The following is a 14,657-nucleotide window of genomic DNA, read 5'->3' as shown; positions in this document are numbered from 1 at the left end:
CACACACACACACACACACACACACACACACACACACACACACACACACATATCGCTTTTAAAACCTATACACGTGAGTTTCCTTATTATTATTATAATTATATTATTTACATAGGAAATGGCTGCATTTCTCTTTTTAGCTCCTTTCTAAATAAATTAATATTTTTCTAATTAGGATAAAAATATGTCAAAAGTAAAGGAATAACGCAACGATTAGCGGACAATAATAGTGATTTTGTAAATTGGAAAGTGATGCTTTAATGTGATCGATTTGAAGGCAAGATCGATTCATCAGCGAGAATTAGAAAGTGAGAAAAATGTTGAGTAAGAATGACAGGAGTCGCAACGATTAATGAGCAAAGCTGAAAAGGCGTTCTTGAAAAAAAAAAAAAAACCGACGAATCTTCTTAATCTCCGTGCCGCGGAGAAGCTCCTGCGGTTTCTATTTCCACTCGTGCACGATGGAATCTCTTTTCACGGAACTTTCCATCGCAATTGTATTGTAGTTTATTTCTCGAGATAAATAAAGTTAAACGCGTCATCACTTCCTACTCAAACTGTTTTTCGTGAAAAGTGTGTGCTTATTTCGACGAAGCACACGTTACGTTATTAATATTGAATCATATTTAACGCGTTATTGCGCTGAATGAAAAATATACTAAACTGTAATAAATACTTGTTTGAATAGTATTAACTGAATATTTACTAAATGCAAACGTATATTTAATTGATACCATTAATTTAATTTATCTATCATTTTTTTTATTTAATAAATGTTCATTTACGTGTATAAGTAAATGTTAAATACTTAATTACTGTTCAAACAAATATTTGTGAAAGTTTTAGTACATTTTTTCCTCGGTATATTAACGCGGAATAAAGTAGAAATTTTGAGCGTTCTCTCTGAGATATTCGTACTCAGAACATATACAACTCCAGCAACCCTCCTTTGAGAAAAATAAAAAATTTAAAATAACCTTGTTTACCTAATTTATTGTTGATTATGTTAATAGTTGTTTTTCATACAAGCCCAGCATTCTTTGACATTATCATGTACACAGATCAATGCGTTTATACTTTATTTTATCATCAGGGGAAAATTCTATTCGCTTTATGTTTTATGGTCACTTTCTTGAGTATTTGTGAGATGATACATATCATTGTTTATTTAAAAACGTTTGTTATACATTTGATGCCAACGTATTTGTGTGCTACTTTTTAACATAAAGCAACATATTATTTATTTATTTAGTAACGCAATCGCAAGATGTTTGAATTGAGCATGCCAATATTAATACATTACAACAATTAATCACATAAATTTACCAATTTACTTATTAACAATAATATGATTTCATATGCAATGTGGTTTATTGAGCTGATCAGGTTTATTGAGCTGAAATGAGCGATACATGTAATACTGATCGTTATTAAATTAATATCAATTTTGCCTATTATAATTATCGGATAAATTATCGGAAAAAGGATACGTCCGATGAGATATGTATACGAAAATCCAGAATGCATGTACATGATAATGTTAATTAATATTGGAATTGATACTTATCCAAACAACCTACTTTCCAAACGTAACGTTCTGCATTATCTTTCTCTACATAAGATTACATAAAAATATTTACGTTTAGATTTGTTTTCATATGATGACAGATCTATTTTGAAGGTAAAAGTTGACTTTGGAAAGTGATTTTAACTTAAATTGTCATAGAGTTTATTAAGTTGTATTCGATTTTTACTAAAGATAGTGAGAGATTGTGATAAAGAGAGGAGGGGGAGGATAATTAAGATAAATTGAAGTGGTAATCTCAAAATAGCTCATGTTTTATTTGGATAAAAATTAATTTATGACTGAACATACATATCATTTCTCGATTGCATAGAGTTTTTATTTCTCGCGTTTCGCATGGGAATGTGTTAGTTTTCTCTTGACACGGTATCTTTATAACGAAGAGGAGACAGTAACACCCAATTAAGTAGTCGTCTCTAATTAACGCGAGAATCGGCAGACTATTGTGGGATCGATTGCGAGATTATAATTGCTATAGTGGCAACTTTCTTTCCTTATTTCGAGAAAATGTAGCTTCCTAGAAGTCGCGACGACAGCTTCTTTGCTTCTGTCTTTCGCGCTCGCATGCACACCGATGAAAGATGTAATTAAGGCGTTTCAATTAGGATCAGTCGGCCATTGTACCAAGATTTTCCATCGAGTTTCAGGACCTGAGAAAACGCTTTATAATTAATCACAAAAAACTGATACTAATCACTGATACATTCACTAGTGAGATTAGGTACACGAGAGAGATCGCGTTCTATTTTCTCTTTGCCACATTTAATTTTTGAGCTTTTACGATTTTCTATTTGGTTTATATAGTTAAGAAAAAGTCTGCACATGCGCGGATGGTTAAAATGTAGTTGATAATGAAAATTAATTTGAAATTTTTGCAATAGTCAATATTGATACGAGCAATTTATTTATTTGTACACAATTAAATAATAAGTTTGGTATTAATTCGACATTTTTAAGGTACGCAGTAACTTGACAATAAATTAAAAGTTATTCTAAAAAATTAGTAATTCTTCGATGTTATTGTCTATCAATATTATCATATTATATTATTGTTTAATACGTCTTTTCCTTTTTTTTAATATAATACAATCTTCAGATATACCTACGTAGATATACTTACAGTTTAATTAATTTTAATTAAGAAATGTAATTTAGTAAATTAATTTTAGTTTAAGAGTTTATAAATGTTTCTTACTCTGTGATGTTTTTTTCTTTAGAAGACTATATATATTTTATCAGTCGGGATAACGAAATAAAATTGTAGCAAAGTCTTTATAATATTTAGGATTATTTTAAAATGACTTTTAGTAAGTTAGTTAATTCAAATTTGCAATTACTATGATCGTGAAAATTGTATATGTAAGTGATATCATCATTAGATCAGGTCAATTAGTAGCATGTAGATGTGCGGAAATCCATGAAGCGAAACTTTGTTAAATTATTGAATAGTAAATGATACAAGCTAAAGGTATCTATTTGAGTTTCTGTAAACTGATTACAGATTTTGTGTTCTGATGTATATCCTGATTAATATCTGTTTGTAGTTACATAACTTCACGGATAGTCTATGCAACAAAATCAATTTACATCAGATATACATGATATATTGTAAAATCTTCGTTATTGAACTATCTTCCATTCATTTTTGACAAATTTAATTTTCAAATTTGTTAAAATTTTCAATAATATTAAAAAAAAATATCTTGTAATATAATATTAGTTAAAAATCTCAGTTTGTGTATTTCGAAAAAATGTATTTTAAAATTTGTTTATTTCGAATTAAATTTAAGTAATCAATATGATTCTTTTTTATTATTTTATAATTGCGTTCGTAAAAAGCTTTTGATAATACAAAATGTTGATGTTAATTAGTTGGCAAGAAATATGGAATTCGCGTCTATTCTCTCATATTTCGCCGTTCCCTTTCTGCACCATCTTATAGGTTCATGGCTTCAATTATGGAGTGAAAAATGATAGATATAGTTTCGTGGAATCAATATCTTTTATTAATTTTTAATACACAGTTTGTTTGCATTGCTTGCACGTAAATTTATTTCAAAGGTGCATTAAAAAGTTCTCTAATCTTACCTAGAATCTTTAACAAAGTATCTGAAAAAATATCTGGAGAGAAATATTTTCAGGAATTTTTAAATAAAATTTCAGTAAACGTTCTGACAATTTAGAAGGTATTTACAATAAAAAGAATTTAACTTTTTTAACTTTTTTAAAGAAAGAAAGAGAGAGAGAGAGAGAGAGAGAGAGAGAGAGAGAGAGACACAACTTTTGTACTATTAAAAACATTGTACTATTAAAAACAAAAGAATTTTAGGATTGTACTCATGCCGAAACAATAAATATTTGCGTATAATAATACTTTTATTAATTTATCAAATTGTTACAACTGATAATAATAGCAATAATATTAATATAGCAAAAATGTAACAAACCCTTTATCTTAAGCTTGTAATTATATTATTACGCGTATAAAGAAACGTTGTCTAACAGCAAATAGTACCGACTGTACATACGAAGTCCGTAAAAAAAAGTAATGCCATTGTTTATCGAACCGGACTTCGTAGCTTAGCGATATCAGCAAGATGCAGGATAAGTGCTAAAACACGCGCGATAACATTGTTTTCACATTACATATTTAAAACCATACGGTTTTTTTACGGTTCCGTCGACGGACGAATTAATATCTGAGTCACGGATGACTCACGTGTCTTCTGACTGGATACCTTTTGGCAAAGGAATCACGTACGGCGAGATTCGTGTTTGCACTTGCACCAAATCTGCGACGATACTGCTGAACGTTTAACACGATCGCGTCGCTATATAAGCTTCTTTGTCTTCGTTTATCTTCCTCGTGCACGTCGCATCAACGGTGATGAGAGTTTCATTGCTACACGACGAATTTCGTCTAGGATAGTCAAAAGGAGAAATAAAAGGAGCTTGTTATTTATTTGAAGTTTATTTGACGTTGCCGCGATCCTTTTTCTTTCTTATCTCTCGCGCACACAAAGCTTAATTTTGTTAGGTCGACGACACTCCTTTTAGATTGAAAAAGAAAGAGATAGATGAAGATAATTTTTTGATAGTCATAGAGGAGATCGGGATCAGAATAATCGAGACTATATTAAAAACAAAACACTCAATCTACTGTAGCATCTTGTTGCGAACACATCCATGATAGAAATTACGCCACAATTTAAAAAAATCGTACCTAAGTAAATATTTTTATTCTTAAAGTTTTTTGTTTTACAACCGTATATGATTGTCTGAGATATTTGATTTCTACTTAGATAGTAAGTGTAGTCCTTACTTAATAAAGTTCAACAGATTTTTTTTGTTTATGTGTCTTTGTTATCATATATTGTTAATGTTTTTAAAAAATAAACGAATGGGGATAGTAGACTAACCACAGCACGGAACTGTATGACACATTTGATAACGATTCTTATAGTATTTACTCAAAATTTTATTCCTTTAAAGAGATTTTTCTCAGTGGTAAATGTTGTAAATTTAATTCTCTCATGTCCAATCTCGAAAACTAGGCTCATTCGACGTGTTTTTTGCACGAAACGAACAAATTTTGCAAAAAGAAACATTGTTTTGCTCTGCGGAGCGAATGTTTGTGTTTAAAATGGATTTTTATAAAAGTTTTATTAATATGTAGCCAAAGATGTAATTTGAAATATATTAATCTTTATTTTAATATTCTTAGTCGAATTATCTCGGTCTCGGGGCTAGTTGAATCAGATGGAATGCATTAGATAAATCCTTTTTTTTTCATATTAGTTAATAATTTCCCCTTATTATTAAAATATTATTAGTCAAATGTATGTAGTAACTGGTGTAGAATTCATTTTTTCGATAAATCTTTTAATTTTTTGTCTGTAAAAATTCGAAATTGAAAAATGAGTCTATTAGCCCCGGTCTCCCCGCGAATTTCTGAATTACTTTCACTGCACATCTCTTGTATATATTTATATACATGGATAACAGAATGGTATAAATTAATAAAAATAAGATTTTTATCTTTTATTATCCGGAAAAAAAAAATTTTTTTAATACAATTTTTCTTTTTACAGAAATTTAGAAAAACTAAGTATATTGTAATAAAATGTTTGAATTTTTAAACTCTTCAAGTATAATAATCTTTGTAATGCTTTTAAAATAAAAAAGATCATGTTACTCTATATATAAAGTCCGATACATAAATCTCTAATGTGAGAATCATGTTTAAATTTAAGATATTTATTAAAAAACTGTACTGCAAAGATTTATTTGATTGCATTTCGAACAGAGATTTTTATACAATTTGATATTGAACAGACTGTAAACTATTATGATTTTATTTCTTTGAAATTTATCCATGGAGATGGAGACATTTTTCATTTTTCCAATGAACTATTAATAACGAACAAAAATTTCGATGTTGCAATAAGTACAAAATTTTAATAAGACGGTAGCGCGCGAATAAAACAGTAGCGAAGAGATGAGAATGGCTTTGAAAAATTTAAAGCATTCGATTCATGAAATATTTTCAACTCGCATTATTCTGTAGAGTAAAAACGAAAATGTTAAAAACACTGTATATAATATCCATTTATATACAGCTACAATTTTTTCTAACTTTAATGTCTGATTTTTGATATTAAAGAATTGGATAGTATAGAGTAAATATTATTAAATATCGATAAAGTGATTTTAATTTGAAAGATTCATTTTTACAGTTAGACGTAAAATCTTGTTAAGTCTTATTAAATTTCAATTGTCTTTGAACAAATTTATATATTTTAAATGTATTTTTCTAACTAACTCTAAGCGATTTATATTTTTCTCATAATTTCAAATATATTCATGCTTGAATGATTAATAAATAATAAAATTAGTGAATTTTTTTTACATTTTTTGAAAATAAGATCTGTTAATGTAAATTATTAAATTTATTCATATTTTTGATATAATATTTAATTAAATAAAAATGAATTGAATACTGTAAGAGCGAACCTCTGAAGCAAACTCGTTATAATTATAATACATCCGGGTACATAGATCTTGTCGATCATTCTACGCTACAATGCCACATAACAATCGATCACTCGCTAGTTTTGAATCGCCTTGTATAATCCATAATTCTACGCACATATACGAATGAGTGATACATTTGTTTCGGAGCTCGGAATAAAACAATACGGAATACATAATTTATATATGAAATAGCACAATATAATTTTTCATATTAAAATTTTTTTTAATCAATACTACGTATTGTTGGACATGAATAAATGTATATGTAAAACAGATAATATATAAAAAAATATATTACTTGAAGATAATATATAAGATAAGGCAATTCAAGTTCAGAGTTTGAGAAATTGGAAAAATGTATACTAAACTAAGGCTGCATAGAATCCTGTTTCTGAGCAATAAGGATATTGTCAAATCGCTTTTATAGGTCAAGTGAAATCTGTGATCCTTATACCTCGTATGTGTATATCGCATCCCTGAGTGCAACATGATTCATGGCAGATGAATCATGTATCACAATAAATGCGAACAAACGGATCTTGTTAAGTGTTTAAAGGGATTCCAAAGATGCTATATATACAAGTGGAAATATGGCGATGGTGATATGTACGCACGGGCCTATCGGCGATTCGATTGCCGGATCAGCCTTGACACACTCGTATAGTCGCGTAACGACAAAACGTTACGTGGTTGACCGGTATCGTGAGTTGTGATCGTTTGCGGGTGATTGTGCGATGATTTACACTCTTAGGCTCGATTTTTCATTTGCTGGTTAACTTGTGATTAGGCTTAACCTGATGATAATGTCAAAATTATATTTTTCTGTCTATAGTTGAGTAGTCAGTAAACTGATAATTTTATAGTATGAATAACTTTGAGGTTTTCACCACAAAACTCCAAAATCAAGAATTTAGTGTTTCATTATAACTAGAAAAAACACAATTTTTACATTATTATTAAATTAAGTGAAATTAAGTTTAAATCATAAGTTAATTAAATAATGATAAATTTCCTTAACAAATTTAATGATTTTAATTTTTCTTTCATATTGAACGAGTTTTTTTCCGAAAATTGTAGAATAATTTTGATCAGCTCTTTTCGATAAAATTCTGATTAAATTTGAGACGTGGGATTATAAACATCCTCATAAATATTCTTACTGAAGTAATTAAAATTGATTAAAAAATTTAGAAATTAAATTTGAATTTAGAAATTATAAAATGAAGGATTCTTTTTTGATTTAAATACTTAGAAGATGATGGGATTTGTGTCTTTCAATATCTTACGGCAGAAGTTTAAATGTTTCAAATCATTCAAATTTTGTTTTAAATAATTTTTTAAATAATTAATTGTGGAAAATAACAGTATATATTTCTTTTTCCTCTGTTTCTGTTCTTTTTTTTATAAGCAATTTCAAAATGACAATTTTTTAGTTATGTCGTTATTGCAACAAATGAGCGATATATGATTTATTCGAAACATATTGAGAAAAGAAATTTTTCAGTTGATTAAATTAATTAAATTCGTCTTTATTTCTCTTTCGATGAAGACTGTATATATTCAAGTGAAACATATTATATTTGATTTAACTACATACATTCTCCGACGAAAGGAATAGAGACGAGCTAAATTAATTTAATTAAAAGAATAATTTTTCTTAGTATAATGGAACTTATTTACAACACCTTCGGTTACATGCGCTTTATTTATTTCTTCCATTATGAAAATTTCAAACTCCACCGAGAATAATGAAATGTGATGTAAAATGTATCCTTTTAAAGATGCGTATAACCCCGTTTCTTTTTCGCGAAGGAGCTTTAAAAATAGTATGTATACACTGCCATTACGCTGGTACTCTTGTCGCTCGGAATCCAATTCAGCGAACCGTAACGACGTACCTGACTTTGAGCGTTCGAATGTATGACGTTGCGATCCGCGCAACACCTTATATCGTACTACATTATCGCTTCAGGCTTGCATAGACAGGATGCGATGTATATGCAAGTACAGGGTAACTCTACGCCGAATTGCCGAGCTAAACAAACAGGCCATCCTTATACACGTAGCGTGTACACAATGCGAATAAGAAGTTCGAATTTATGCGTATAACAGCGCAAACCGAAAATAACTGAAGTTTCAAATTTTATAATCCCTTGACGGGGGGATGTCGATTAATGTTGTAGCGCGATGTTCCTGTTTTTTGAAGAGAGAAATCTTAAAGGTATAAATATACCTTTGTTTTTGATACCTCCATGAATTTAAGAAATAGACTTTACATATTTGCAATATGTAAAATCAGTCTCTCTCTCTCTCTCTCTCTCTCTTGAATAAAACGTACTAAAAATAGATCCATATCGCATCGCTTTATCTTACGGGGAGAAGTAGGATGCAGTTGCATAGAAATTACGACGTCTTATGCTCGAGGATGTGCTCGCTTGCGTCATATCGAGCGAATTTTTAATCGCTCCGAGTTGTCACGAGCTTTTCACAAGACACTACCTGCATAGCATACGGAATACGAGACCGTGAGTTTTACGCCTTCCGCTGGCAAGGAGACACGGGGCTTCCCATAATCTGCATATCGGGTGTCTATCCGGCACGTGCGAAAAAGTTCAGACGATGGGGCGCGCATGCTTGCTACAACTTTTGTATACACTCTCACTTTATTCCAAACGAGAATCGCATACGTGCCGGAAACTACGTATATCCGTAGTCACGACTCTGGCAGCGATCCACGAATCGATACAAACGTCCGTAATGTTATACATACAGGAAATGCATGTAAGAGTGGGGAATCTCATTCTGTGGTAGAATTTTATATCTGAAATAGAATGTTATGTCTGAAATAAATTTTCGGTGACATATTCTCCGAATTGACTCGATATTTAAATTTTTACATATTTGAACACTCTACACCGGAAATTATTTGATATAAAAGGAATGCGCGTGTTTAATTTCACATTATTATTTTTCCAGTTAATATACATATAACTGTGTGTACGTATACTTATTCGCGACATATTCTCCGAATTGTGACTCGATATTTGAACTTTTAGGTACATATTTGAAAATCTACACTGAAAAAAAATTATTTTATAAAAGAAATGAGTGTGTGATTTTTTATATTATTGTTTTTTTAGTTTAATATAACTGAAAATAATAATACAAGTATGTAATCACATACGCATTTCTTGTATTGTGTACATAGAGGTATTTATTCATATACCTATTTATTATAAGACATTATTTATTTTAAGTTTAAATTATTATTACAAAAACTTTTAATTTTAATTCATTCATTAAACAGTTTTAATTTAATTAACTGTCGTTTTGAATTTATGAAATAAGCACTAAACAAGAGATAAAGTTTTGTCTTAATCCGTTTACATAATTCATAATTCCATTTATTCAAAAGGGATAAAGTATTATCAGAATATTAAATCAAAATATTAAACTATATATTATTAATTATAAAATTTAAATATTAAATGTTTCATTTAATATTTTATTATATGACAACAGATTTCTCTATAATTGTTATTATAATATTAAATATACATTTACAGATAGGAGTTTTGGCAGTTTTATTGTAAATCTTTAGATAATTCCAACGCTAAATTCGGAAAAATGCCAAGTATATTCTATATTTCGTTAATTACAATATACTATATATTACTGATTGCTTTTGAATGTACTAGCTGTCACACAGTTTAGCCATTTCATGCATTAATGATAAACATGAACAGAGATATACAAGTCAACATTCCATAATTAACCTGTGCTTTACCTTTCCCATTCAGCAACTAAATGCGTAACTACTACCTACCTCGCGATTAATTTTACTATACAGGGAAGAATAGGTGACTTTTTGGAGCTTATAAAATAGTACGTTAATTTTTATATAAACTCTTTCTATCAATGAAATTAAATATTTTTTGGAAATAAGGCCCATTAAACTTGAAACCCTCAGGAACGTCACATTTTCGCCTTAAATATGCCACTTGGAAGCTCGCAAAAGAAACGTTTCGTGACGTGGAAATAACGTTTTGTGTAAAACATTTTCTGTGCAACTTATAAAAACATTGCCTCAACGTTACATATACAATGTTTCTGAAAGATTTAGTTTACTATCCATACTATCCAGAGCAGTACGCGGTCTCATCACTAGATGGAAGTGACGGTGTCGCATTTTCTCGTAATTAAAATCCATCCACGAATAGAATAAGAGGCACAACATTATTCCTGTTCTAATGAAATGATTTATTGAAGGCAATTAAGTTTCCTTATGAATAAAAAGAAGGCTCGCCTTGAAATTTAGAAAATTATTTTACAATTGCAAACATTTTGTCTTGAAGAAAAACTTTCTTTTATATTTTTCTTAAAGTAAGATTACCTTAAACAAAAGTTTAAACTGTCCAAATCCACGTTACAAAAATGTTACAATTTCAATTATGAATTGAATGTAAATCAAACAAACATCATCATTCTTGTTCTTGAAACATTACAGAAACATTTCCCGAATTAAAACTGTAACGTCCTTAACATCGCAAGCAAGTTTTACAAATATCGTAAAAGAACAGCGCTGTAAATGTGACGTCGCATATGTATGGTAATCGATTTAGGTATCATTTCTGGTTTCTGGGACGTTACCAAACCATTTATGGGACAAAACGCAAAATGTCGCATGGTTACCTATAACGCAACGTTACAAAAACGTTGCAACACAATTTGGTTTAGCGGGGTTTGGTTGACTCTTACGCGGGTGATTTTTCTGAATATACCGTAATCTGAGTGCATCGCCATTACGCATTTCTTGCGTGCAATTCGTCGCGCACAACACACAATGCATCGCGTGTCGTTTCGCGTGTCGATTTTATTTCCGCGTGAACGAGATACCGCGGTGCCAATCACGATCGTCTTTCGCTGATCCCGTCGAAATATATTTTTATTAGAGTTTATTTCCCATGGGAGACAGCGAAGACGAAACAAAACGGAACTTCGCTGAGTTTCTCATCGGAGTGCAGGATCCAACGCGTGTATTATAGGTATGCTGCATGTTGCGAGGTAGAAACCCGAAACCGCCGATCGATCCACTGCATGCTCGTCCCGATGCCTTGTTTAGAGTTTCCAGCGCGGTAGTAATTACTGACGGGATCGCGAAACCGGGCGAGAGGTGGCTTCTTCTTTGAGCTCCATCGAACTCTTGTTCAACTCCGGTCAGGGCCGTCCAAACGTCAGGAACTATGCATCTTGAGACGTTCCAGCACCCAACGTAAACACAGTCTGGCATTTTATCAAAACAAATGGTATAAATAAAATTTAGTAGAAAAATACTTAATTAGATTAAGTACTCTAAATCTAATTTTCTTTTCAAACATTTTGGATAAAGTTTTGAATCAATTTTGTCTTTAATCCAATCTAATTTTTCACTCAAATCTTGCGTACGTCCGAGAAAAAGAAAACGAGAATTAATTTAATAGTACAAGAGGCTCGTTAGAATCATAGCTAAATTGGTAAAAACGAGGGGCCATGTGAATCGAACTAAGTTTTAAAACAATCTTGTTATGTAATAAAGATATTTCGACTTTTATTATGTCCTTTTCAATGTTTAAAACAAATCCATATACATGATAATTGAAATATATAGTTTATGATAAATGTATAATAAAACGATCGGCCGTTAAATAAACTATGAAACACAACTGGTTAATAATGTAAAGAATTTTTAAATTGCAATTTGTTCAACAATCTATTAATTTATAATCAAATCTCGCGCTGTCTTAGATGAAAACAAAATAATTGTCAAACTGTAATAAATAATCTCTTTTCTGTCCGACAATAACGATGTTGTTGGGTTATCAAGTATCTCATAATATGAACAATAAACTAAGTAATATTTGAATTATTTATTGTACAATATATGAATTTATTTTAAACACTTTAAGAAGGACCTAATAAAGGCCATCAAGATAAGATTATTTTAAAGTACGAACAGCTTTGACTCATAGCTCCCTCTATTTGTATCGATAAAACGAAAAGTTATTTAATACATATATACAGTGAAAAAAATTATTTAATAATATATCTGTAAAGAGAGTGATCGATTTGAATCGCAGTTTATTTCGCCCGTACAGTTAAGGTATCCCTGATGTTAGCGGGTAAGAAGATTAGGGGGCTTGGAGCAAGTCAACCAACAGGCTTTCGGCAAGATCAATCGCCTCGAAAGGTTTTTTCGCTTCTCGCGATTCTTTTTTTTTTATTTTTCTATTTTTTTGCTCATTTCTTCTCTGCCTCATTTCGGTCTACCTGGAACTTTATATGCGCGCGAATCCGCAGGCCGTGTCAAAGCCACGCGCGTTAGCCGACAAACCGACTTGTTGTAGCTCGTTTTATCTTGATACTTTGTGTTCCAACAGCAAAACCGCAACGACGAGTCAATTAAGGATCCTCGATACCTACATCAAATATGCCGGGGTACGATGTCAGAATTGAGAAAGATGCACAAGAAAACGAATAGCTCCTTCTTTTCACATTCGCAGTTTATATTCACCTTCGAAAAATTAATGAATTCTTCACGCACACACAAAACCGCCCACAAAATTACGGCGAAATAAGAACAATATGCCAATCTCTTGAATTCATCTCATTGAAATCGTGAGAAATAGTTGGGCTGCTTCAAAGCTGTTTGAAATCTGGTTTATCACTAACCTTACCACTTTTTATTTTGTTAAACTGCAATTGCCTATTTCTGTCTATATTACCGTAATAAGAAACAGAATTTTTTTTCTCTCGCAATGTATATATTATTTTTATTATGTAAAGCTGAATCGCAAAAACGATTTCTGCTGTATCAAGCGTATTTAATAACGTTTGAATTGACGCAAAATCGTTTTTGCACATCAACAAATTTCAATTAATCGAAATTAATTATACTTATGTGTATTGGATTAAAAAAAAATTTTAATCGATCAATATCACTCAAAATATTTTTGCAATGTGTTAAAATAAATTATTTCATTTGTTAAAAAAGATAATTAATTTATTATTATTATTTAATGCTTTTGGATTTTTTTTTATATAGCAACGGTTTCCAAACTCCTACAACAAGTTTCTGAGATTTTTCATGTATAGATGTTTTATTATTACACGATGGAGCAAGAATTACCCGTGTATAGACCGCCAACTTTTGAAAAAGTTAACTTTTTATAGCTCATTCAATTGCTTATCATTTACACATCTCGAATTTTCATACTTCTGGTAAAATTGTTTTTAACAACTTTTTTTAACTAAATAACAACGGTGTAAAGACTCTTTATATGTAACAAAATAAATAAAGTAAACGGCGAAATAAGAGTCGACGCATAACACATTTAATTAAAGATATTAGTCAAAGATACATAAAGTAAAAAACGAAGCAGAACGGCGTATCGAACGACTAATATCTTTAATTAAATGTGTTATGCGTTGACTCTTATTTCACCGTTTACTTTGTTTATTTTATTTTTTTAACTAGAAGTGTACAAACGAAAATGCGAAATGTGCAAATGGTAAGCAATTGAATGAGCTATAGAAAGTTAATTTTTTCATAATGGGGGCCAATTAAAAAAATTAAATGTTTATACAAACACTTACAGGTTTGATTAGGAGAAAATATACATGTAATTATATCAAGTCGGATCGCATCATAATATATCTTAGAAAAGTCTCATCAAGAGATGGAAAGAGGTAAAGTGAACTAGCGTTATTTGTAAATGTGACGAAAATCGATGATTTTACAATAATTAAAGCGTTTTAATCGCAACCATGAATTTCTCTCACAAGAATTAAGGATGCCGTGCTATACCGAGAGTTAATTGGAATTCGAAAAGCTTCATACAGCGTAAAAGACACGCAAACCTCGCGCGTTAACACAAAATCGCGCAGGACGTCCAGGCGTTCGCACGCGAGTCCACACGCGGCGAGACCTCTCGCCTCTTCGAAATTTTCTTTCCATCTTTCACACGCTCCTGACTCCGAACCGCCGTTTCTTCTTTTCGTG

The 14,657-nt window shown here is 30.8% G+C and overlaps 1 protein-coding gene across 5 annotated transcripts in view; it reads left to right on the top strand.

Annotated features, from left to right (window-relative positions):
• LOC108756282 overlaps positions 1-14,657 on the top strand; it is a 170,659-nt gene that overhangs the window by 16,333 nt on the left and 139,669 nt on the right. The window lies entirely within an intron of this gene.

Source organism: Trachymyrmex septentrionalis, unplaced genomic scaffold (assembly GCF_001594115.1).
Source record: "Trachymyrmex septentrionalis isolate Tsep2-gDNA-1 unplaced genomic scaffold, Tsep1.0 scaffold97, whole genome shotgun sequence".
Classification (NCBI taxonomy): Eukaryota; Metazoa; Arthropoda; class Insecta; order Hymenoptera; family Formicidae; genus Trachymyrmex; species Trachymyrmex septentrionalis.
Note: the sequence above shows the minus strand (reverse complement) of the source record. Positions and strands in the feature narration are given on the sequence as shown.